Source organism: Phacochoerus africanus, chromosome 11, assembly GCF_016906955.1.
Source record: "Phacochoerus africanus isolate WHEZ1 chromosome 11, ROS_Pafr_v1, whole genome shotgun sequence".
Classification (NCBI taxonomy): domain Eukaryota; kingdom Metazoa; phylum Chordata; class Mammalia; order Artiodactyla; family Suidae; genus Phacochoerus; species Phacochoerus africanus.
In genome coordinates this window covers 46,336,362-46,360,653 of record NC_062554.1, presented here as the reverse complement: position 1 = coordinate 46,360,653, position 24,292 = coordinate 46,336,362, and the positions used below count along the sequence as shown (strand labels likewise).

Genomic DNA, 24,292 nt, shown 5'->3' with positions numbered 1-24,292 from the left:
GAGGTGGTAGGAGGTACATTTAGAATAATCTGAATGTTGGAGCGCCCATCCTGGCTCCTCGGAAACAAATCCGACTAGGAACCATAAGGATGCGGGTTTGATCCCTGGCCTCGCTCGGTGGGTTAGGGATCCAGCTTTGCTGTGAGCTGTGGTGTAGGCTGCAGACACGACTCGGATCCCGAGTTGCTGTGCCTCTCTTGAAGGCCAGCTGCAACAGCTCCGATTGGACCCCTAGCCTGGGAACCTCCGGGTGCCATGGGTGCAGCCCTAAAAAGACAAAAAAAAAAAGACAGAATAATCTGAATGTTATGTTAAAAGACTGAAAGAGAGAAGAGCCAAGGATGACCCCAAAGATTTCTGGTCTGAGCAGCGGGAAGGATGGAGATGCCATTGACAGGGAAGGGGGTGCCATTGCCGATACAGGGAAGGTTGCAGCCCAAACACGTCCGTAGGCGGGGAGTGCGGGAGGTCAGCTTCCTCGAGGACGCATCAGGTTTGAGAGGCTCCTAGACACCCACATGGAGGTAAGCAGTGGGCAGCTGGTCACTTATTAGGAATTTGGGGGAGAGATCCAAGGCCGAATGGAGGGGACGAAGCTGAGCTGGGGACCCATTGGGAGGTCTTGCCTAGTGACACTCAGTCGCCAGAGAGCACCTTAGGACCCTGCTTCATGGAATACATCTCTGCCTCCACAGAAGGGAGCAGGAGCTGGCAAACCAAGATGGACCCTACAGAGGCCAGCTCATCCCTCCTCTTATTCCAAGAAAGTTGGCCCAAACCACTAGGGGCCAACTCCAGGAACCGCACTCCAGGGCCTCCAAGAAGCAGCAGCATCAGTGGCTCTGTCCCCCAGGGCCCTTCATTTGCTACTTTGCAGGCTCCCTCTTTCTCATCCATGACTCTGGATGATGACCTTTCTCCCCTTGGCTCTAGAATGGCTCACCTTGATACCCTGCATCGGACACTGAGTCTCCTAATTTTTTTTTTTTTTTTTGGCTGCACTCATGGCATATGGAAGTTCCCACACCAGGGATGAAACCCAAGCCACAGCTGCAAACTACACTGCAACGCCAGATTCTTTAACCCACTGCACCAGAGCGGGAACTCCTCCTGAATCTCCTAAAGCTTGTTGGCTGTGCTTCCCAAGCAATCCTTCGTGCATCTCTGGTCTCAGGCTGCCTTCACTCTGCCTCACAGTGAGAAGGTCTAAGAGCCCTGGGACCTGAAAGTCCTTCCAGATATCTAGCCTCCATCCTCGCTGCTTTTAGCCCACGTCCTTTGATTCTAACGCTCTCCCTGGAACAGATGTCAGACGGGGGCCCTGCTCACCCTTTCACTTCCTTCTCTCTGTCTGTTTTCTCCCCTCCCCAGGTGCCCACCTTCTCTTTGTCCTTCGGTCTCTCCATACCTTCCTCTGGCCCTCTCCACGTGCCCCTCTCCTGCTCTCTCGCCCCACCCAATCATTCGTCTCAGGCTGTTAGTTTAGGGGAGTGGAGAGGAAACTCTCGCTGACTCTCGTGAATGTCCTTTCCTCTCTTCACCTTGGGGAGGCTGGCAATGGACTCGATGCCCCCAGAGCCCTCTCCCCTCCAGGCCCCTCCCTCTCCCTCTGACGGGTCCCAGCCCTGCCTACACTCTCGTGCTGCTGGGTCCTGCCGAACTTACATCATCCTGCCTTGGCCAGAGACCTGTCCCTCAAGAGGCGAACCCCTTCACCTCCACAGAGACCACCTCGTCTGTCCCCCGCCCATCACACACGCACACGCATCCACACCCTTGCACCCACACGCACGCTGCTCCTTAAGTGATGGCGAGGACAGTGGCCAAGTGATCCATCGCTCCTTTCTCTTCTGCTGCTGCAGTAAAATATGGACAGCGGGAACCACGGGAGAAATGAGGCATGAAAATTAATCTGCTTTACAATCCTCATGAATATTTAAAAGCTGATGAATATGTAACTACATTTCTTTTCTCCTCCATTAGTGTCTGCTTTTGAGTTACTCTATAGCTCCCTTGGTTCCTTTGGGGGCTGGTCGGCTAGACTGATTTTTAAATTGGTTTTACAGGTGCCCATGGCTCCTGGGTTCCCTACATCCCCAATCCTGAGAAGAGGAGTTGTCCCTTTCAAATTCCCCAGGAAGGCCTGGCAGAGAGAGACAGAGAGAGAAGAGACCCTCTCTGAAACTCACACTGTGGAGCCCCGAGAAAGGGCAAAGGTTGCGAAAAGGCACTTTGCAGTGGGATTCACAGAACACACCCTTTGAGGGATAAACCACCTCCTTCTTCCCTGAGCCTCAGCTTCCCCTTGCTGAGGGGAGCAAAGTGGGCCTTGCTCCCCCAACTATTACGGTTTGGGGGGCCCTAGTCCAGGATGGCCTTGAGAATCCAAGAAATTAGGCGGCAAATTGTTACTTTCTTTCTGCTCAGAAGAATCTAAAATTAAGCTAACTGTATGGTCCTTTGCAATCCTCTCCTGGCCCCTGGCACCTGCCACGCTATCTGGAACCAGGCTTTGGAGCATCCCTGGTCATCTCCCTGGCCTATCCTCCTCTCCAGCTACCCTGGAACTCTGCTTGCCACCCACTCCTACCATCTAAACTGGGCTGGGCGAGACAGTCTGCTCACCCACCTTCCGCAGCCATCAATCACCCGGAGTGGAGCAGAAGGAGCAGCAGGGCATCTTCCCAGAGCAGCAAGATTTGTCTTGGAGCCTGAGGCAGAATGCAGCTCTGAATTGGCATCCTGTAGAGGGAAGGCTGGGTCCTGGCTGGGTGGGGAAGGTGCCGTGGAGGGGGGAGGGGCATAGGCTGTGGGAGACATTGACCCATAGGCAGCGTCTGGAATTCCAAGGCAGAGTGGGAAGCTGCTAATTCCCCAGTGTTCATCAGCCCACACCTGTCCTCAGGCTCTCCATCCATTCCTCGTTCTACACAAAGCCTTGCGAAGCATTTCACACTGTTTTCATCATATGTCTTGCTTTCTACCCATCCTCAGGGGCTCCTTAATTTCTAGCTTTTACCGAATTCACATCTAACCAGCCAGCTCCATCATCAGCAACCCCAGGCCCCTCGCCCACCCCAAGTCCCCCCACGTCTAGCCTTCCAAGCTAACGTGCTCACCATTCCAAAGACACTGGCTTTCCTTCGACTCAGGTCTTTCATTTCCCCTCTAATGGCACCTGTCCTCTCCTTTCCAGACTCTGCTGAGCACTGCCTCTAACAGGAAGCCTTCTCTGATTTATCCCAGCCTTATTGAATGATCCTGTCATCTTTTCTGGTCTCTCGGCTTCTCAATACAGAATCCGCAGGGTGTTCATTGGCACTATCTTCACGTGTGCAGCGCACAGAAAGGGCTACTTGTCATGCAGCGTCTCTTAAAGCAGACCCGCACGCAGATGGCAATCAGTGTTGCAGCCTCCTCGAATGGCAGGCTGGTGTCTGCAGAAACACGCATCGCGCCATCTCCCTCTCTCGTCACCTGCGCCTTCAGATCAGCCTCCCTCCACCTCTGGTGAATGCCTGTCCTGCTGCAAGAGCCTCCCAGTGGGGGGACCCGGCCCCTCCTCCCCCCTCTCAACTCCCACGCGGGGGGGCCTCACACACACAGAGGGACCCTGGGGTGACACGGGGCTGGACTCTCTAACAGAGGGATTGTCCAGCTCGGAGAGAGAGAAGGCAGCCCAAACAGCGAGTCAGGAACCAGGCTCTGGACCTGGCTCTGCCCTGTGATCTTGACCAAGCCACCCCATGTTCTTGGGTCTCCCTTTTTCATCATTCAAACGATGTGGGATAAAAGTCTATCCTTCATCAAAAGATGATGGTGAGAATCAAATGTGAAAATGCTTTAAATAATACAGAACACAAAATAAACATTCGGTATCTCTGCTGTTAAAAGTATTCACAATAAATTGTCATCATAACTATTACCATAGTGTGTGACATCCCCCAGCTCCTTCTGTTCCAAAGGTCCAGAAGGATAGTGTGTGACATCCCCCAGCTCCTTCTGTTCCAAAGGTCCTCTGGCCCAGCCCCACCCCCTTGCTTCGCTTCCCTGGTCAGGGGAGGGGTGGGGGCCCAGTTGGATGCGTGCCCCCTTGGGATCAGCCTCTCATCATCTACAACGGCTTCCCCAAGCGGCAACGTCACCTTCAGCCCCTGGCCTCTCCGCTCAGCTCCCCAGCTGCCTCCGCAGCAAGAACAAGCATGTGCCTTGTCAGACAAGCCCTGCATCTCCGTAAAACACGCTCTAAGCATAATTACCCATCAGAGAAGTGCACAGGCCCCGCCCTTATCAGAGAGCTGCTGCCACCTCTGGATTGTCATGCTGCAGCAGCTGAAGTCCTGGACCAAAGAAGCAGGAGAAGTTCTCCAGCTAAGCAGGGCCAGGCAGGGCCAGGCAGGGCCAGGTCTCACAGGGGAACCCTAGGCCCTGGCTGTGAAAAGCTGGAGGCCTCCAGTGGCCCAAGCAAACAGCGAGCCCAGCTTCTCTCCTCCCACTCGTCCTCCTCCAAGTTAGCCCCCAACTGCCCATCTCTGTGTGCGTGTGTGTGTGTGTGTGTGTGTGTGTGTATGCGTGTGAGTGTGTGTGTGTTATTAGAGCCACGCTCGCAGCATATGGAGGTTCCCAGGCTAGGGGTATAATCAGAGATACAGTCACCAGCCTAAATCGCAGTCACAGCAATGTGGGATCTGAGCTGTGTCTAGGACCTACACCACAGCTCACAGCAACCCCGGATCCTTAACATACTGAGTGAGGCCAGGGATGGAACCCAAGTCCTCATGTAGGGTTCTTAACCCCCTGAGCCATGACGGGAACTCCAACTGCCCATCTTGAGGCCCCTTCTATATGGGGCTGTACCCACCCCCCCAGGCTCTCTGTCCCCTACCTGTGGCTCCTCTGCCCTGGCACCTGGGTAGACTCCTCATTGGTCTTGCCATCCTCCCCATCCCTGAGATGCCACCCATGTTACAAGTGTGGCACCAGCAGCAACCTAGACCTGTGGCATTGCTTGGAGATGCTGACAGGCAGTTAGGGTGGGTCCCATGCCCCAGAGCCAGGTGCAGGGCAGGGCAGGGCAGAAGAGCTGCCACCTCCCACCTCCCCCACCCCCAGGGAGACACCCCTAAACAACACTTTGTGAGGTGTGTTCCTGCCTCCCTCGCATCTCACCAGGCTGCTGCCTGGCTGACATCACGCCATGAAGGTCACTCTTTCCACCTTCTGGGCATTCGGTCCACAAGGGGAATGAGCCAAGCCCCTGGGCCCGGCAGAGGCCTGGGTCTTCCACCTGCCTGTCTCTAGACAGTGACAGGGAAACCGAGCCCTGGGCTGGACACCCAACTCCTCTAACTCATTTCTCTGTGGGGAGCACAGGCCAGAGGGTGGGGGAGAAATGGAGGACCTGTGGGGGTGCTTGGGAGGCAGATTTTCAGGCTGTCAGGAGCATCAGGGACACCTAAGATGCTCACTGTTTGTCCTTCTAGCAATTTCACCTGTGGGAGAAGATGCTCCACAGGAGGGAGAAGCTGCTTTCCCCTTTCTTGTGGGAATAACCCGAAGAGGAAGGCCAAGTTCACCCCTTCCCCTCCATGACGTCCCCACATCCCATCCTCTTCCAGGCTGCACCCCAGGGCAGGGCCTGCAGGGCCCATACTGTCCCCTCCTGAGCCAGGTGTGGGGCCCTCCAAGCAACCCCACACCTGCTCTGGGACACCACATCCCTGCCCCCACAGATACCCTGTCTGGTGCCATCTCAGGGCTTCTAGGGGATTATGCCTGAACTCTAGCTCCAGACAGAGACCCAAGCCAGACCCTTCCATCCAGGATTGGAGGACATCTACACCAAGGCCAGGGCCCTCCCTCCGAACCTTGAATCCTGAGCCTTATCCCAGCCTTACCCGCTGGAGCTCAGCTCTTGCGAGTGACAGCTCTATGGATAGGATGCCTTGAGACAAACAGGGCTGTGATTAGCCAGCCATCAATATCTCTTAAAGGCCCATTCCCTCGAAAGCTGGCAGGTCGCTCCAGTTCCCCCTCCCTCCCAGTACCAAGCAGAGATTCCCCAGGGCAGCTCAAGCCTCCCTCTCTCTCTCTCCTTTCCTCCCCGTTCTGGCCCTATCAGCCAGATGGATTATGTCTTATTTCTCTTGGATTTGGCTGCAGGAACTAAACAGCATTTAAGGCCATTGATTGTTCAAAAGGCAAAGTGTATAATGCACCAGAAAATTAGTTTGGAGTACCCAGCAGGAGAGCAGCTCGGCTCTGGCTTCAGATTTACTCTGCTCTAGTGGACCAGGAGAGGGAACAGGGTGGGGCCGGTGTACGTTTCTAGCTCTCCAGAATGTTCTAGGAAGCCATCCTCTCCTCATGGCCAAGCTGGGACACGGCCAGCTATTTGCCCAGCTGAGCTTCATGACAGCAATGCCCCTCCTACATTTCAGCCCCAACCCACTTGTCCTCCCCTCTGCACACAAGGCTATACTCACCATTACCCACACAGGGCTTTAAAAATACCTACATATATGTGCACACACAAGACAGGGACATGTTACACATGCTCTCACCCAGGTACACATGAAACTGACTGCGAGTCCAGATAAAAAGTGTTCCTGGAGTTCCCACTGTGGCACAATGGGATCAGCAGTGTCTCTGCAGCACTAGGACTCAGATTCGATCCCAGGCCCGGGCTCAGTGGGTTAAGGATCAGCATTGCTGCAGCTTCAGCACAGGTGGCAGCTGTAGCTCAGATCTGATCCCTGTCCCAGGAACTCCTTATGCCACAGGGCGGCCAAAAACCAAAAAAGTTTTCTCTTTGCCTGAGCAATCTGGTACTTAGGAAATTACCTGACACACACACACAGGTGATCATGGATGTTTCCTGAATCAATCAAAATAGCTTCTTGGCTAAATGAATCACAGCCACAGAGAGATCGCACTGGCCTCGGCTCCAATTCCTCTGGGATCCATTAGTTCACTTGGCCCAAACCAGCTCTGGCTCACAGCCCCCTGGAGCTGTAATGATTACCATTTCGGTAATCCTAAAAATGGCTTTCACTTCGGGGGGCCTATGGTGCACTAGTCACGAGCCAAGCTTTAGTATGAATCATCTGACTTGGTCCTCACTACCTCCCAGAAGGCGCTTATTCTCAGTCCCACTCTATAGATGACAAAACTGAAGCTCATAGAGGTGGAATAATTTCCCCAGGCTTTCATTGAGCTTATCTAAAATAACAGAGGTAAGGGCACTTAACTCCAGGGGCCTCTATTAAATTGTACATACTTCATAGGACAATAACGTCACCAGATGGGTTTTCCATGAAAGCAGAGGAAGAGAGATTGACATGCATCAACCCACAGCAGCAATTCCTCCCTCTCAGCACGTGCACATTCCCTGCCTCCACCGCAGCCCCAGAGGGCCTGATGGAGACAGGATGAGTCAATGAGTTAGTGCTTCATAGAGTGAGTGAGTGATTTGGGGGGTGTTTATTGTTTTTTTGTGTTTTTTGGGGTTTTTTTAGGGCCACACCCACGGCATATGGAAGTTCCCAGGCTAGGGCTCAAATCTGAGCTGCAGGTGCCAGCCTACACCACAGCCACAGCAAAGCCAGATCCAAGCCATGTCTACACCACAGCTCACAGCAACACCTGATCCTCACTTAACCCACTGAGCAAGGCCAGGGATTGAACCCCGCCCCCTCATGGTTACTAGTCGGGTTCATTACCGCTGAGCCACAAATTCACTCCCTGAGTGAATATGCTTAAAGCCTGAAAAACAAGGCTAAGCAGAGCCAAAGCCATCTAAATCTTGCAAAGGGGACAATTGAGAGGCTCAGAGAAGTGTGTGGAAGTGAGATAATGTCAAAACAATGGGATGTAAGAAGACCCATTGGGCTTAAAGAGAGGAGGACAAGCAGGACACTGTCAGAGCCACTGCCCAGCCGGCACACTTTCCCTCCCTGCGCCCAATGAATGTATTGAAAACGGTAAATGATCCAGTCCATCGAAAGAGATGATTAACAATGAGAATGATGGCTGAAGAGTTCAGCTAAGGCGAAGTCCCACGAGAAAACAAGAAATCGTTTGGTCAAAGGTGGATGGACTCTCGTGATGGGCAGAAGGGACACGTTCCCGGTACTGTGTCCTCCAGAGGGGGTCAGACTGGGCAACACTTTTGGCGGAAAGATGATCATCAATAGAGCCACTTTCCCCAGCTGACCCAGGACCAGAGGCCCCATGTATCTGCCAGGGAACTCCAGCTCCCCTGGCGAGAGTGGCCCCAAAACGTGAGGAAAAAACCATGGGTCATTTGGTTTCAAGACCAGGGCCCCCCTTTCCCCTCCTTCTCTCTCCCACCAAAGAGCCAATCAAGCTTTATTGCACATGTCAAGATTCTGAAACATCTGAGACATCTCTGCACCACCCCAAAGCTGGGGCCTATGGACCAGAGAGTGTCTATACTGCACTTGGCTGAGAAATGTTTTCAGAGGGCTTTGACCCACAGCAAAACCACCTATTTTAGCACCACACCCTATTCGCCAGGCTTGAATCCAAATGACTTTAGACTATTTCCAAGGATGCAATTTACCCCAAGACAAACACCCACCAATATTCAAGACTACGTGGGGACCTGCGGAGGTGTGTTAACAGTGAGACATGATCGGCATACGTCTCCAACTTTCCAAGGGGGTTACCCTGAAGAGAACAATACCCACTTGAATGTAAAAGATCTGATGTCTGAGAGAAAAAAAAGAAAAAATCTAATTTGTCTTGTCACACCAGCAGCAGCCACTAACAGTGGACCTGAGTCCTTTCTTGCAGAGCTGATTACTACCTTGAGCTCCAAAGGGGTGAGATGACTTAAGAGTCAGGGCAGGTGGATGACTTAAGAGTCAGGAATCCTGGGTTTGATTCTGGCTTAACCTTTGACCACCCATGTGACCACCAAACCCCTTGGAGGCTCAGATGTGTTTCCTTTAAAAAATGGTGCCAGTAATGCTCCCCACTGTGGGACTTCAAGTCTTCTCCAAGGAGATAAAATTCAAAAAGCCTCTGGCCGAGATAAGAATGGCCAAACCCTTATCAGCCCGCGGGTCTCACTGTAATTGTTACAATGTTCCTGAGGACGTCCCCACCCCAGCAATTTGGCCTACTTACTCCTTCCTGCCCCCCCTGCAAGGAAAGGTATGTGGCCCCCTCCTCATCTCCTCCCCTTGATGAGCCTGGCCCACTCCCTCCTGCCCCCTCTAGAAAAGGCAGGTAGCCTGCTCCTAATGACGCCCCTATAGAGGCAACACAGGCCCCCAACCAACCAGCAAGTGTATCCAAAGACCCCATCCTTCCCCAACGAACCAGGAAGCGTATCAGAAGACCCCATTCTTCCCCAGCCAATCAGCAGGTCAGCAGGTGTATGGCAAGACCTCTCCTCCCACTCCTTTGTCTTTGGGTATAAAAACAGACACGACCATGCGCCCAGAGTCGGCTCGCCCTGGTTATCAGGAAGTCGGCCTACTGTGCTAACAGTGTCTCTTGCCTCCATAAACTTGTCTTTTCTACACCTTGGTTTAAATCTGGAAAATTGTTTTTCCACCCACATGCCTGGACCACAGCCCCCCACCACGGGATTGTGATTCTGGCTAAGTGAGATAGAGGACCCAGCACAGTGCTTGGTACGGAGTAGTCATTCATTATACAGTAGTTGATTCTTTAGGGGGAAAGGGTCAAGCAGCCACAGGTCCTGGATAGGAGCTTGAGAGCTGGCCTGAAGCCTGGAGAGAACAAGGCGGATGACAGCATTAAGGAGAGAGAGAAGAAGGGCAGGAACAGGGAGGAGATGGGCAGAAACCTACATAAATATTTCATCCTGTATCCGCAGGGATACAGGAAGGAGGCAGGGTTTCATCACTTCTCAGATTGAATCTAGGACCTGAACTCCGCAGGAGAAAGAAAGCCAAGTGTTCCTAGAAAGAAAGATACTCTTCATTATCCTAGCAAAGGATTCTAACCAGCTTACATTGCAGCAAAGAGGGCAGTTAGACAGGAGGAAGAACTTCCATCTAGATCCACCAAATCCTACCTGGGTGGCTGAGAGAGGCTCTAGAAGTAGGACAGGTAATTGTCCAGAGACAGGGGAATGGATAAAATGACCTGGGGGGACTAGCTCTTCCCTCTCTGCAGGTCGCTGCAAGTCGAGGTCCATCTTAAGCGCAGCTCTCCAGCACTGGGAGGGGGCTCTGCAAAGCCCCGGGAAAACACCAGTGTGGCAATTTAGTGGTGAGCAGAACGCTAATGAGTGCCAAGAATAACAGTGGCTTCTTAATGGAGCCCTTAATGAAGACTCATTTCGGGTTTTATTAACGTGGAGGAAAAGCACCCGCTCCCATCAGCGCTCAGAGAGCAGACAGAATAAAGAGCAGCCCCAAATCTGGGACTGATCCCATTTCCTAGAGCCTGCTTGGGGTACCAGAAGTGGGGAAGCGGGGTAGGAAGGGCCAGCTCAGAGCCCTGAATGTTCCTCGGCCCTTTGGGCAATCCATTTAGACCCCTAGACCTCACACAGTCTCAGGCGGAAATTTCCAGCTGGGCTCAGCCCTGCAATTTACAGGCAAGCTGCAAATAAGAGCACAAAGGAGACCCATCCCCAAGGTGGTGGCAGTGATTTTAAAGGCAGACACATCTCATTAAATATTTAATTAGAATACAATCCCACCAAAGCTCTCCCACCGTAAGAGACTAAAACCCACAGCCCTCTAGGATTTATCCAGTGGTGCTCACTTATTACCAAGTATACAGTCCCTGTTGGTTTCCAGTGCAGCAGGGAGACTCGGAATTTTAAAACTGGTGGATGACCTTGGAGATCATAGTCTAATCCCTTGTTTTATGAGAACACAAGGTCCAGAGAAATTAGAAACTCATTCAAAAATCAAACAGCCTGCTGTGTCTGAGCCATCATCCAGGTCATCCATATGACACCAGCCTCTGCCCCTGCTGTGCCCAGGGCTACATAATCCCATTAATCCACCACCCTTGGGCCTGGCTGGCATGAGCAAGATGGTACCTGGGAGTGAGGGCATTTGTGGCTGGGATCTTGAGGTGTCTCTAATGCCCAAATACTCGCGCGGGATGCAGCTCAGGGGTGGCTGTGTTCAACCATTTAGATGCTCAGAAGCTCTTTGTGGAATGAAATAGGAGATCCCTATTTTGCAGAACTTTGATAGCCTAAACTCAAATGGGAAACCTCAACATGGGGAAGAAAATCACCCCCAAATAGCTCCACTGCTATTCTGGCCACACCTGCAACCCCTCCACCAACAGTTTATACACAGTCACCAAGTTTGTAAGTGTAATAGCCTGAGAGTCTATGAAGGGAGTGCAGGGGGACATTTTTCCCATTAGCTGAGCCCTCCAGCATAGGGACTGTCTCTGCTTGGTGCCCAAGGAGACTCAGGACAGAGAGGAGGTAGCCCCTGCCTGGGGACACCCAACCTGGTGGGTGCCCCACCATTATCACCCCCCACACACACATACACACACACACATGAAAAGATAACAGTCCAATTACTGAGTGACTACTGTGTGCCCTGCATCATATGAGGTGCTTAACACAAGTTATTTCTCATTTAATTCTCACAACATCCTTGTAAGGTAGGTATAATTTTGTCTCTTTTAACAGAAGAGGAGAATGAGACACAATGGCTTAAGTCAATTGCCCAAAGTCACACAGCAAGAAATTGATGGAACCCAGCTCCACCTCCAGTCACACGCCAGCACCTGCAAACTAGACCTCTCAGTGCCCAGGGGATACTAAGTAGTGAAATTTTGGAAGGTCTCCTAGACAAGGTTCCCGGGGACTTTTGAGAAAGGCAAGCAATAGATGGAAGGACCTCATCAATGGCGGAAGACTACCTGAAAAAAAGCTGACATTTATTGAGCAAGTGCTGTGTGCTGAGTCTATGCCATGTGGCTCACTAGCCAATCTCATCTAATTCTCACAAAAACCTTCTGATATCAGGGTTAGGATCCTAAAGCAGGTTCAGAGAGGGCAGGCGACTTTCCCAAGGTCACAGAGTGAGCAAATGATAAATTTGGGACCTGAACCTTGATCTGCCTGGTGCCATAGGAGGGAACCTGACTCTCGGTGACAGTGGGTACTAGGGGAAGCTAAGAAATAGCTCAGAGGCCACCACTGGAGACATCTCTTTCCTGGAATAGAGGAGCTTATTTTAAAAGCCTTGGCTGTGAAAAGGCAGGAGAAGGGGCCACGTGTACCTTGACCCACAGGCCCTTTTCACTGCTGCACCCCACCCTCCAGCCTCAGGAGAGCCTATGCAGACGACAAAGGAACACATGGATAAGACTCCATTAATGTGCAAGATTACTGCACAGCTTTTAAGCACCACCACGGCCACTTTCATCTGTTTCCCAAGGAGGTTTATGCCGCATCTGCTCGCAGAGCCCCCGGCACAGAACTGCTCCCCAGAGATGGCATCCCGGTGAGTCCCGAGACCCAGCCTGTCGGCAGCAATGCAGGCTCTCTAGGCAGAGAGAACACAGTGAAATCCTGGTTTCCCTGGCTCAGGCTCCGGGTCCTCATCTCTTAAACAGAGCCAACTCCTAGGTTTGTCGCAAGCACTAAAATTTTGTCCCCAGCCTCCCCCGAGGCCACCTTCCCTGTTCCCTGCTCCACCCCGCCTCCCTGGCCATTTGGCCTTCAGTCCTGAGTCACATGGGTTCTGCTCTATGTCCAGAGCCAGCCCTCCCTGGCAGAGAGGCAGGGGGCTGGAGCAAGCGCCATCGGAGGGGAGGGCCAGAGGGAGGGGATCCCGGGGGTGGGGAAGCAGGGAGACAGCCCAGGAGATCCTGGAGGCAGAGGGACCCCTGGGCCCCCAAGACTGAGTGGGCTGATGTCAGGAGTCAGACCCCCTCTGCACTGGGGGGAGCCTGCGAAGAGCCTCCAGCTTCGCTGGCCCCTTGGTGGGGAAGATGAGGCACTTGGGCATTAGGAGTGCTCCCCATCCTCGGGGGGCCTAAAAGCTCTCAGCGTGCCATAAAGGGAAACTGCCATGGCAATGCCACCAAGCCCAGGCAGCAGCTCTGCCTCCGGAGCCCACTCATCTCCAGCAAATCCTGGAGCCCAGCTGACTGCTCCATCCTTCAGCCCCTGAAGTCACTCTGGCCTCCTCAGGCCCCAGTCCATGAACCCGCTCACCTCTGAGCCTTTTCTCACACTGGTCCCTTCTCAATGATGTCTTCTCCCCCACTCAGCGCATCCCTAAAGTGACCCAGCCTTCAAGGGTCATCTACAGCCACCACCTCTGTGAACCCGGTACAGCTCCTCCCTCCTCCTCCCTCTTCCCTCCTCCTCCTCCTCCCTCCTCCTCCCTCCTCCTCCCTCTTCCCTCCTCCTCCTCCCTCCTCCTCCCTCCTCCGCCCTCTTCCCTCCTCCTCCTCCCTCCTCCTCCCTCCTCCTCCCTCCTCTTCCCTCCTCTTCCCTCCTCCTCCCTCTTCCTTCCTCCTCCACTTCCCCATCCTCTTCCCTCCCTCCTCCTCTGGTGGGTCTCATCTCTCCCCCACTCCTGCTCTGAGCACACACGGCCTGTGTAAAAGGCACTCTTCTCCCCTGTTCCCAGGAGCCCTGGATGGCAGGGCTGGGGCTGGTGGTCCCTGTGTGCCCAGCACTCAGCACAGAGCCCGGTAAAAAGCAGGTGCCTGGGAAACACCCATAACTCACTCATCGCTGGGGAAGCCCTATTCTCTCTTCCTCTTGCCCTTTTTCCCTGGCACCAGAGGTTGGGTCTGCGAAGGCTGTAAACGGAGGCCAGCTGACTCAGGTCAACCTTGGGCGAGGCCCTGGCCTGGGAGGTGAGGGATTGGTCCCGAGGCCCTGCTCCTGTGCTAAGAGGACTATGTTTTTGCCCTTCACCTCCCAGTTGTAAAGTTCTTAAAGGGACTTCAGCTTATTAGCTCCCTCTTTCTTCCTGCCAATTCTAAGACAAATGTCTGCCTCCTCGGGCACTCGCTCCCCTCCCCGGGGCCTGCCGCCCCTCCCAACCTCCCACACTCCCCCTCCCACCCCAGCCCTGTAGCAGGGAATGTAATTAGGCCTTTCCCCAGGATGGCACCCCCTCCACGCAGTTGAACTGCCCGTCCAACGGGGGATAATTTATGGAAATGGGTAAAGGTGTTTTAAATTATTCAATTTAAATGTAAATAGGGGAGATGGTTTCTCTGAATAAATTGTCTTATTTATGTTCCACCGACTCCCCTCCCAGGGAGATATGGAGCCGTGCGGAGCCCTCTGGAGCCCAGGGCCCTCCAGATCTCTTTGAGTCATATGGGAGGGGCCGAGGTCCCTGGGGTTCGGTGAGTGGGAGACAGCTGCTCCAGACAGCTGCCGTTCCTGCTGGGGTCACAGGACAGGCCAAGTGCTCCCCAGAGGTTGTTTCACTCCACTCCACCCTGGAGACTTGTGGCCAGATCGGGACATGGATGTGGGCAGAAAGCAACTCTTGGTTTTCTGGGGAGTGGCAATGGGGCCAGTGTCTCTCCCCCTACACCCATCCCCGCTCTTCTGCCCAAGGTCCCTTTCCATCTGAGTCCGGAATGACAGGGGCTTTGCACCTCCCTGATAAAGTCCTTCATGCTCTGAGATGCTAACTGACTGTGGCCGTCTCTTGGAACATATCTGTACTAATCAGGGTCCCCTAGACACAGGGCTGCCTTGAAATATCCTTGCTCCATCTCAGGCACTGCCACAAGTGCCAATGAGAAGGGCTTTGAGGATGAGGAGAGGGTGCCTTGTTTAGCCCCCTCAGTACCACCCAGATGCCAGCCTTGCCATCTCCTGGGGTGGGACCACCCTTACACATGAGCAACCAGTGATCTACGTAGCTGTTAGGGGAATTTCAGGGACAAAGGACAGAATATCCAACAGCGGAAAGTGACTCAGAGCACACAGAAATTTTCTAGCCCTGGGAACCTGGAGGCAGGGAAGAATTCAGGGGCAGATCTAGTGTGATATGGAAACCTGGTCCCATGATCCTTTTTCGTGTATCCATCATCCTCGGACTAGATTATGAGACAGCTGGGGCGGCTAAGAGCCTTAGATGCATGCATGGCAATGTCCAGAGAAAACCAGAAGAGGATAACTCTCAGAGACTCTTCCAGAAGTGTGGAGAAGCCTTCCCCCCACCCCTCAGAACAACTCCCCTTGCATCCCCTTGGCTCATCCTGACCAAATGTCTGCAAGGAGATTGGGATTACCTTAGACCAGTTGGCATGTCCAGGAGCTGGGGGTAGGACCAGTTCTGCTCTAGGGAGCACACACACACAAACATGGGGTCCTGTGAGGCAGGAGGACGTGGGGGCTGGTGCTGGGTTAACAGTACCCACTGGAGTAACAGCTGATTAAGTGTGTAGATAGTGTTGAAATCAGTATGTTTTTATCATTAACCACATTTGTTTCAACCCCCCCCCAACTTGAACTCAGCCAATTCCTTTCCTCCTAATCCTAAGAACCAGCTCATTGCTCAGCCCCCAAGGATAGAGAATCAGACCAATGACCCAGATCACAGGATTGTTGGCAAAATTGGGCCAAATCAGACACAAACTGCTGTCCAGATGCCTCAACTCTTAACTCATAAGTGAGGGAATAGTTGTCTAAACCCCACGATCAGCGTCACCCCTTCCCTGTCATTTATTCATTCATTCTGCAAGTACATCTGCAAGCTAGAGGCAGAAAGTTAACGGACAAGGAAAAAAAAAAAAAAAAGCTCATTTCATGTTCTTACAGACTTACCTTCCCTGCAGTGGACTTTATCTTGTTCGGTGCTGGTTGATTTGGCTTCCCACAAAAAATTTTGCCGAATTTGGGAGTTTCTAGGCTCATGAGTCACATCTTCCCAAGGTAGAAACCAGAAACTTGGTTACCCAGCTTCCTTTGCTGCAGGAGTAGAGACATGTGACTCAGACCCCACCAATCAGAGGCACTCAAAAGAGAACCTGCTTCAGAAGGGAGGAATTTGAGCAAGGAAACAATGCCCAGAGCCCACTGCGCTGGCAAGGGTGGAAGGGGAAGTGTCCAGCTTTGGGGTAGACATGACAGCAGGATTAAGTGCCTGGCCCAGAAGTGCATTCAGTGGCGAGTGACAGCAGAGGTTCCCTGGTGCCTGATGGGAAAGCAGCAGCAGCGGCTGTTTCCCCATCAGTCTGGCTCTGCGTGCAGTGGGGCAGCGGGCCTGGAAGCTTAGCTTCGAGTCTGCCTCTCCAGCCCTCTCTGTGACTAGGTGAGCTATCCTGTATTCTTCTAATAGATTCCTCAACGGGTCAGAGTCATGTTTATTGCCAATGGCCATAAACGCCACCTGATGCAGAAGCATTCCCCATCCTTGGTGAGAGTTACTCATTGTGAAGACCTCACCCACGCGGGCCCTTCCCCAAATCCCCCTGAGCCCATAAACTTTGCTCATGCCTCTTATATCAGTCTTAAAAGAGGCATGAGCTACCACACACACACAGGAACACGCAGTAAACTCTGAGTTCCTTGGAACCTGGAACCACAATTTTTGCATCATTATATCCTCAGATCTAGCTTAGAACCTAGATCAGAATAGTGCTAAGTATTTGTCGAGATGTGGTCATTGCCATTGTCTTCGTTAATGACATCAAAACAGCCTGTCAACACTTGACTCTGGTTTGAACACTTATAGAAAATGGCCCATATCTTGTCCCTACCTTCTCCAGAATCAGCGACGAGGTTCACACCCATGGGCTCCAGGCACTGCAGTCCCCACCCTAAAATACCACAAGGGTGGGAATATGTCCACCTTGGACATGGAGAGGACATCCTGAAGGCCCTGGAGAGATGTGAGTTACTTTGCCAAGCCAAGAGTATCCCTCATCCTGGCTATCCTTGAGTGCGCACACATGCGTGCGTGCACGCGCACTCACACACACACACACACACACTCTATTCCTCTTTGCAGGAAGAGCCAGAGGAAACAGACAAGCTTCTTAGAATCAATTTCACGCCTTGGGCATGATAAACAACCAAGCAGAGGGCAGCATCCATTGAGGGAGCTAATGGCATTGGCATCTGAATGATGCTTCCCTCCCTGAAAAAGGAAGTCTAGCCTTTTCTCCATACACTGTTCCACTTGGAGCAGACGCGGACCAGCCCCAACTGCACCTTCCAGGGCATGGATGAGAATTCCCCCTTCCCCAGGCAGCACACAGCCTCTCATCAGCGAGGGACCTGGGAGCTAAGGCAGAAAGCACTAGCCCCTTACTTTAGCTAGCAGTGCAGAGCTGAGGTAGAGTCCAACCACCCGGGTTCAAATCCCAGCTCTGCTTCCCACTCTCTGTATGATGTTGGACAAGCTCCTAGATAGTACCAACCTCACAAGGTTCTTCTGAAGATTAAATGAGATGCTTATTGCAAATGACCCAGGAAGTCCTCAATAATCTTAGCTATTGTTATGACTCCCTGTAGCCAGGAAGTTCTTGGTTTATCTAACCTGAATCCTACCCACTACATTTCAAGGGCCATTCCAGCTTGTTTTCTTCCCCTGGGCAGCCGTCTCCAGTGTGACCCAATAGAAAAGGAATGGCACTTCTGTTCAAATCCCATCTCAAGTTTGTTGGCCATGATTCTCTTTATATCTAATCAATGTAAGACAGATTCTAAATGCATGATTACTAGCTGTGTGGGTGGATGTCACTCTGCTTCTCTGGGTCACAGGCTATGGTGTCCTTGGTGGTACAACAGGAAAAGAACACCATTCCCAAAAGTCACAGGACAAGATCAAATGTAGTAACATCTAAGAGAGTGCCCAGGATGGCAAGAGATTGGAGATGTTAGTTGAACTAGAATTCAACAGAAGAACATGAGCTCACCCCAAAATGTCAGAATCAGAAGTATTGTAGGAGGTCATGTGGTCAAGGCCTGCCAGTCCTTCCCTGGGGATCAAAGCCCAGTTCTCCTGCTTGGAACCTGAAGAGGAGACAAGAGGTTTCAGAGGCTGGATATAGTACACTGATTTTAAAATATTCACTTCCCATTATGGCTCAGTGGATTAAGAACCTGACTAGTATCCATGAGCATGAGGGTTTGATCTCTGGCCTTGCTCAGTGGGCTAAGGATCCAATGATGCCACAAGATGTGGCATAGTTTGCAGACGTAGCTTGGATCTGGCATTGCAGTGGCTGGGCATAGGCCAGTAGCTGCAGCTCTGATTCCACCCCTAGCCTGGGAACTTCCATATGCCACAGGAGAGCCCTAAAATATTCTGACCAACTAGCTAACTAAATAAATAATCTAAAAAAATTAAATAAAATAACAAGATTCCAAGTTATAGTGTTGAAGAAGTTGAGGCCTGTGCTTCTGCAGGGCCTTGAGGAAGCAGGACACTTTTCTGCAAAGAGCCTGATTCGGCTTCCACCTAGTCTATCCAATCCCTAGGCGTGGCCCAGCCCAGGACCAGGAAAGTCAGTTCTAGCTCCAGCCCTACTCTTCCCACCCACACAGGACAGTATCCAGCATGGGTCAAGGCCCTGGTGCTCCACACAGCAAGGGCTATGATGAAAGTTGAGCCCGTCCACAGGCCAGGAGAAGCTCACCTCAAAGACAAAGCCCGGCAAACCCCAAGGTGGGGTGTCCATGGTGGAGAAGCACCCAGGGCCAGACTTCCCCCCGCCCAACACCCAGTGGGGAGCAATCAGCCCTGGAAGAGCTAAGCAGGCCGCTTGACATTTGATGGGAGTCATTATCAGACACTTATCCCCAATCAGGCCTCAAGTGTCTCTGAAGGCCCCTGCACCGCCTTCTCATTGCAGGGAGCAGTAATGGCAGGAGGGGAGGTACAGGTCTGGGCAAAGGCCCTCAGACCCATCCCTCTGGCTCCAGGCCCCTCCTTCGCTCCCGAGGCCCCCAAGGGCAAGCTCCCTCATGCCAGAGTGTGGAGAAGGGGGCACTCCAGAGTGGGGAGCTTGTCTCCCGGGTCCTCGGAAAGGCCAGGCACAAGGAGGCTCAGAGGGATATGTGCAGGAAGGCTGGGTCAGAGCTCAGGTTCCTGCAGGGTCCAGGGAAGGCTTCGTCTCCAAGCTCATGGTTCTAAGGGTTCTGAGTCCCCACCCCAGGCAGCTACCTCCTCCCTCAGGTAGTCCTCCAGGACTGAGGCCAGGCTCCTGCCCTCACACACAGACCAGAATTCCCCTCCTGGCAGCTGGATGGCCCAAGAGAGCCATGGCTCAGAAGTGTGAGGGCCTTTGCAAGAGGGATCTTGGGCAAAAGCCACCTAACCTGTCCTGCTCTGAAAAAAAAAGACAATGATCCTTGCCCTGCCTCTCTACACAGGGCAATTGTGAGAATTCTATTCTTTTTTTTTTTTTTTTTTTGCTTTGTTTGGGCTGCACCTGCAGCATATGGAAGGAATCGAATTGGAGCTGAAGCTGCCAGCAGAGCCTGTTCTGCAAACTACACCATAGCTCTCGGCAGTACCAGATCCTTGACCCATTGAAAAAGGCCAGGGAGTGAACCCGCATCCTCATGGATACTCGTTGAGTTCGTTACCCACTGAGTTACCGTGGGAACTCCTTGAGAATCCTATTCTTTAATGTATGGAAAAGCCTTTTATAAACAATCAAACAAGGGCTGGGAACATTGTCCCCAATGGATCATTATCACAATATAGGCAAAGCTCAGATGAGCCAGGTGCAGGCATGATGGTAGGGGTGTGTGTGTGTGTGTGTGTGTGTATGGGTGTCTCAGTGAGTGCTTCAGCATTCCAATACCAATATTTCATGGTTTGGGATTATCTGCAGGTTTTCACCATCTATGTCTCTATTCAGGCAGTGAGTCAACTGTATTGACGTGTTACAGCCTGAATGCGGAGGCAGAGTTTTGAGGTTACAAAAGAAAGAGCGAAACACCTTATAGTGGGGTTTGACAATCTAGAAAGAGTGTACACACACACACACACCTGTGCTCTCTGTGAACTTAAAGACTCAAATAACCAAATGCAAAAAATAGAGAAAGAACAGGGTGGAGAGTCATAGAAAAATGGGCCCTGAGAGTGGTCAATCCAGAAGGCTTCCTGGAAGAGAGGGCAAAATCCGAGCTGGATTTTGGTAGAAAAGCTGAGCCTGCAAGCTGCGGGAAAAAATGGCTTTGGGAGAATAGAAATGAATCCATTTTAAGTATTCTGTTATCAACAAGTGGTAATTATACTTTACCCTTGCTGAGCAATTGAGGATTTACAAAGTTTTTCACATAAATTTCCTCATTCGAGTCTTGTGATGATCTAGACAAGTCAGTTTTTATTATCCCCATTTAATAGATGAGGAAACTGAGGCTCAGAGAAGATGAGTGATTTTTCCCAGTGTCTCCAAGCTCATAGGCAGTGGAGCTGGTTGAAGTCCCCAGGGCCCCTGGGTCTTACCCAGCCCGGTGCCCTTTCCAGAGTTCCTCTGCAATCCCACCCCACCATCATGCCTGGCTCTGTCGTCGGCTCCTTGCGGGCAGGGACCACATCTGTGTCATGGACTCTGGGCAGTGCTTGGGAAAAGTCAGCAAAGGGGAGCAGTGGCTTTAGGGTCAGACAGAAATGAGGCTCAACCCAAGTTCTGCCCTTCACCTTGACTTGGCTTATCCGTCCCTCTCTGAGCCTCAGCCTCCACATGTGCAGAATAGACTCTTATGAGGATTAGAAGAGAGGACTTAGCATTTAGCGCTGTGCCTGGCACATAGCACTTGCTCAATTAATGGTAGCTACTGTCATTAACCTCTTGGTTATTCGCTTATTACTGCTAATCAAGAAAACTTTCTTGATGGCCATTTTTTACCCTTTTCTCTCTTCCAGGATAGATGGGTCTGTCATTCGCTATCATTCACAATGGCCTTTCATCACTGTTATGAGAGACGGTCCCCGGCGAGCACAAGCAATTCACTTCTCCCTCCATCCACCTGGGCCCACGTGGCCAGTCCCAACCCCACACCTGGAAGGGCCCTAGGAACGCTCCTGCACCCACTGGGGTGGGGCCTGACCCCCACAGCCACCTGTTGAAATCCAGTTCAGTCGCCAGAGCTCTCATTTCTATTAAAACTTCATTTGCCAAGAAAGCGGAAAGGTAATTATGAATCCCAGTCTTAAATCACTCTGCCGCTGAATTATTAAAGGGAAGAATTAAAAATAATCAGGCTTTTTCATTACACTTCATAGCAGGGAAATTAAAGGTGTAAGAATGTATTTTTTTCCCTCGAATTTAAGTATTCATTTTGGAGATTTATAGGGGAGTTGAGAAGATTCCCTGCATGCCCAGCTTTCCCTTTTATAAAAGGGGGAGAGAAGGAAAACCTTGTAAAATTAAAAGGGAGAGAGAGCAAAGAAGGGATTTAACATAAAGAAGTACAACTGAGTGTTTTGCATTTTAATACATTTTTTTTTCTGCACAATTATACCATGGAGTGATATGGCAGGGCGAGATTAGGCTGCTGCTCATTTCAGCTCCTGGGTGGGGAAACGGTAAGGTGTCTCGCCAGTGGTCGGGTCAGAGAGGGATGCTGAGGCGTCCAAGCTGGGTCCTCGGCTCTCCAGGCCTCGTGAAGCAGGGACCATTTCAGCACCAAGCTCCCCGACCCTCTCTCTTCTTCAGGGGGCAATGGGATGAAGGACCTGGTTCATTTCACAGGGCAGAAAATCCAAGGTACCAAAGCAAGGACAGCAGCCTCCTGGGGCCTGGGACCAAAGCAGGAGGAGAGTGACAGAATTTCCCAGCTTGTTGTCACATCAGCGACATTCCCTCAGCATCCCCAGCCCAAAACCCAGGCCCCCAAGGCTGAGTGTGAGAAACAGAACCCGTCTAGAGCTAGGACAGAGACAGGAATATTATAGAAAGCCTGAGAGGCCCTTATGGATGAGACCAAGAAACGACCGAGTCTCTGCTTCCACATCCACAGCCCATTCTGGGAGATGCAGCCCAGGGTCCCCTGAGCCTGTGTCCTCCCCTGGGACCAGGTACCAAATGGGGGGGTGGGGGATGACAGCAAAGCAGACCTGGAGGGGACTCATCCCAGGATGCTCCGGGAGGAAGGGAGCAGGGGAGAGAGGCTAGTTTGCAGGCAGACAGAGAGGTGGCAGAGGATAGAGAATGACGATGACGATGGCAGTGCTCCCCGCAATGTAGCAGCTGGAGACCACTGTGTTCTCTCCCTTGTGGGGGCAGTGCGACAACAGAACAAGAATCCAGGATGCCACCGACACACCAGCATCATCGGCAGCAGCTGGCTAGTCCCAAATCAGACCCGGGGGAGGGTGCTAAGAGCGCACGGTTCCCTGCCAGATATGCTCCAACAGCTGCCCCGCCTCTCTGTGGGGGACACCAAGGCTCTGTCCTGCACAGGCAACAAGAGGACATGGTAAGAGGGGGCAGGGCTCCCGATGGATCTGGGCCCAAGAGCCGCTCAGCTGCCTGCCCCCCTCCCCCGAGGTGGTAATGAATTGCAGGGAAATGCTGCTGAGAGGTGTCAGAACAATTTCTATTAAACATAATTTCCTAATGAAAAGGTTACGAGGGAGCCCGGTGGAGCTAATCAGGATTGAATGCTCACTCCAACCTTCTCCGAGGGAGGGGGCTCAAGCCCAGGGCCTTGGTTCCACCTGGTCTGGGCTGAAGGGAAGGGCCCCAGGGCTGGATAAGGCCAAGAGCAGACCCCATGCCTGCCTCTCAAGGTCTTATTTGTCCCCATTGTCAGGAGTTGACAGGGTGCCAGGCACTGGGCTGTTCTCCTTGTATCATATCCTCACACACCCCTGCAAAACTGAAATTATATCCCCATTTCAAGAGGAGCAAATTGAGACTCTGAAAGGTCATGTGGCTTACCCAAGATCACTTCTCCGGAAATTAGGAAGCAAAGGCAGGATTTGAACCCAGGTCTGTCCTATTGAAAGAGGTACTACACTGCATTGTCCCTTCCCACCCACTGGGGCCCCATCCTAAGCCCATAGTTGAAAAGGCCCTTCGAAGGCGAATGGAGCCCTAGAAATGGGGTGGGGTGCAGCAGAGTCTGCTGGCCTCCTGCTCAGGGATCCACACCCAATCTGTGTCTGATGGCCATCTGGACGTCTATGAGGAAAGAAACCACAGCTCTAAATGGTGCTGAGTCTCCTCCAAGGCCAGCATGGTATCCTGCTAAGCCCGGAGAGGACGCATTTGTCCATGCAACGCGTTCAGGGGTGCTGACAGCCCTTTGGGTCTATATCTTGAGAACAGAAGACACTGACCCCATCCAGACACCACACCCCAGTCCTAGAAAGTGTCCCCAAGCCATGTTTGTCTCTGAACAAGAACCCTGCTTCCTTGTCTCCCCCATCACCCTGGATCTCAGATGATACATTGCTCCATCAGGGCTGTGCTGAGGGTGGGAGCAGCGCGGCCAAAACTAAGCAAAAGGAAGCGGCTTTTGTAGAATGTCTAGAGATTCTCCCCAAGCCTCCAATTGCCATCCACCCCAAAATGGCCTTGACCTCTACCTGTGGGAGGTTGGGAATGAGGGATGGAGGAGAAAGGGGCCAACCAGGTGTGGATCTCTGACCAAACAGTAACAAGTCTTACTCTCTTCAATTCAGAAATTCCTGATACCACCAGAGCCCCGTTGGAGGCAATTTCAGGAACACTGGGGTTTGGCTCTGCCAGAAGCTTCTGCAACTGTTGAGATATCTCTTTGGAGGGAGAGGAATGTTCCAGATGTGCCCCTGGGGATAGAGCCAGGCCCTTAGAGGCTGTAGCTGAAAATCTTCCTAGAAGCTCACCGCCTACCCCTACATCCCGGGGGAGAAGGGGACTGAGCTACACAAGGGCCCCAGATAACAGGTTCTCTTCCCTCCTCCGCCATCCCAACCCACCCAGCACCTCCCCTGCCCCTCCTGACTCCACAGCCCCACCAACCAAGCGATGAGCCCCAGGCTCTGCACCCCACCCCCAGCAGGGTGCCTCTCCCCATCCCTCATTACAATGAAGCTGTCACTGCCTGCCATGCGCCTGCCTTCCTGGGACCTTCAAAGTCTGGAACAGCATGAAATATGCAGCTGCCTTCCCCCAGCCCCCACTCCCCTCTCGGCTCCCTCCCTCTAATTGCTCCACGCAGATTAAACTTGGATGTTGCTGCTCTGGCTGAGGACATCCAACAGCAATGTTCTCCAAAAACAGCAGAGGCTGCTTCTGCCTCTAGGCAAGTGGAGCTTGTTTCCTGGGTGTCTGAGGAGCTGCCCCTCCCCCACACACACTCCCCCCGAGAGGAGCT

The 24,292-nt window shown here is 52.3% G+C and overlaps 1 long non-coding RNA gene across 1 annotated transcript in view; it reads right to left on the bottom strand.

The window, feature by feature from the left end:
* The window catches only part of LOC125111055 (uncharacterized), a 29,395-nt gene extending 5,554 nt beyond the window's left edge, over window positions 1-23,841 (bottom strand). The window contains exons 1-3 of the long non-coding RNA XR_007130820.1: window positions 21,452-23,841; window positions 17,890-17,986; window positions 15,794-15,937 (exon numbers count right to left, since the gene is read on the bottom strand). This is a non-coding gene — a long non-coding RNA (uncharacterized LOC125111055). The remainder of the gene's footprint in view (window positions 1-15,793; window positions 15,938-17,889; window positions 17,987-21,451) is intronic.
* Between the last annotated feature and the right edge of the window lie 451 nt (window positions 23,842-24,292).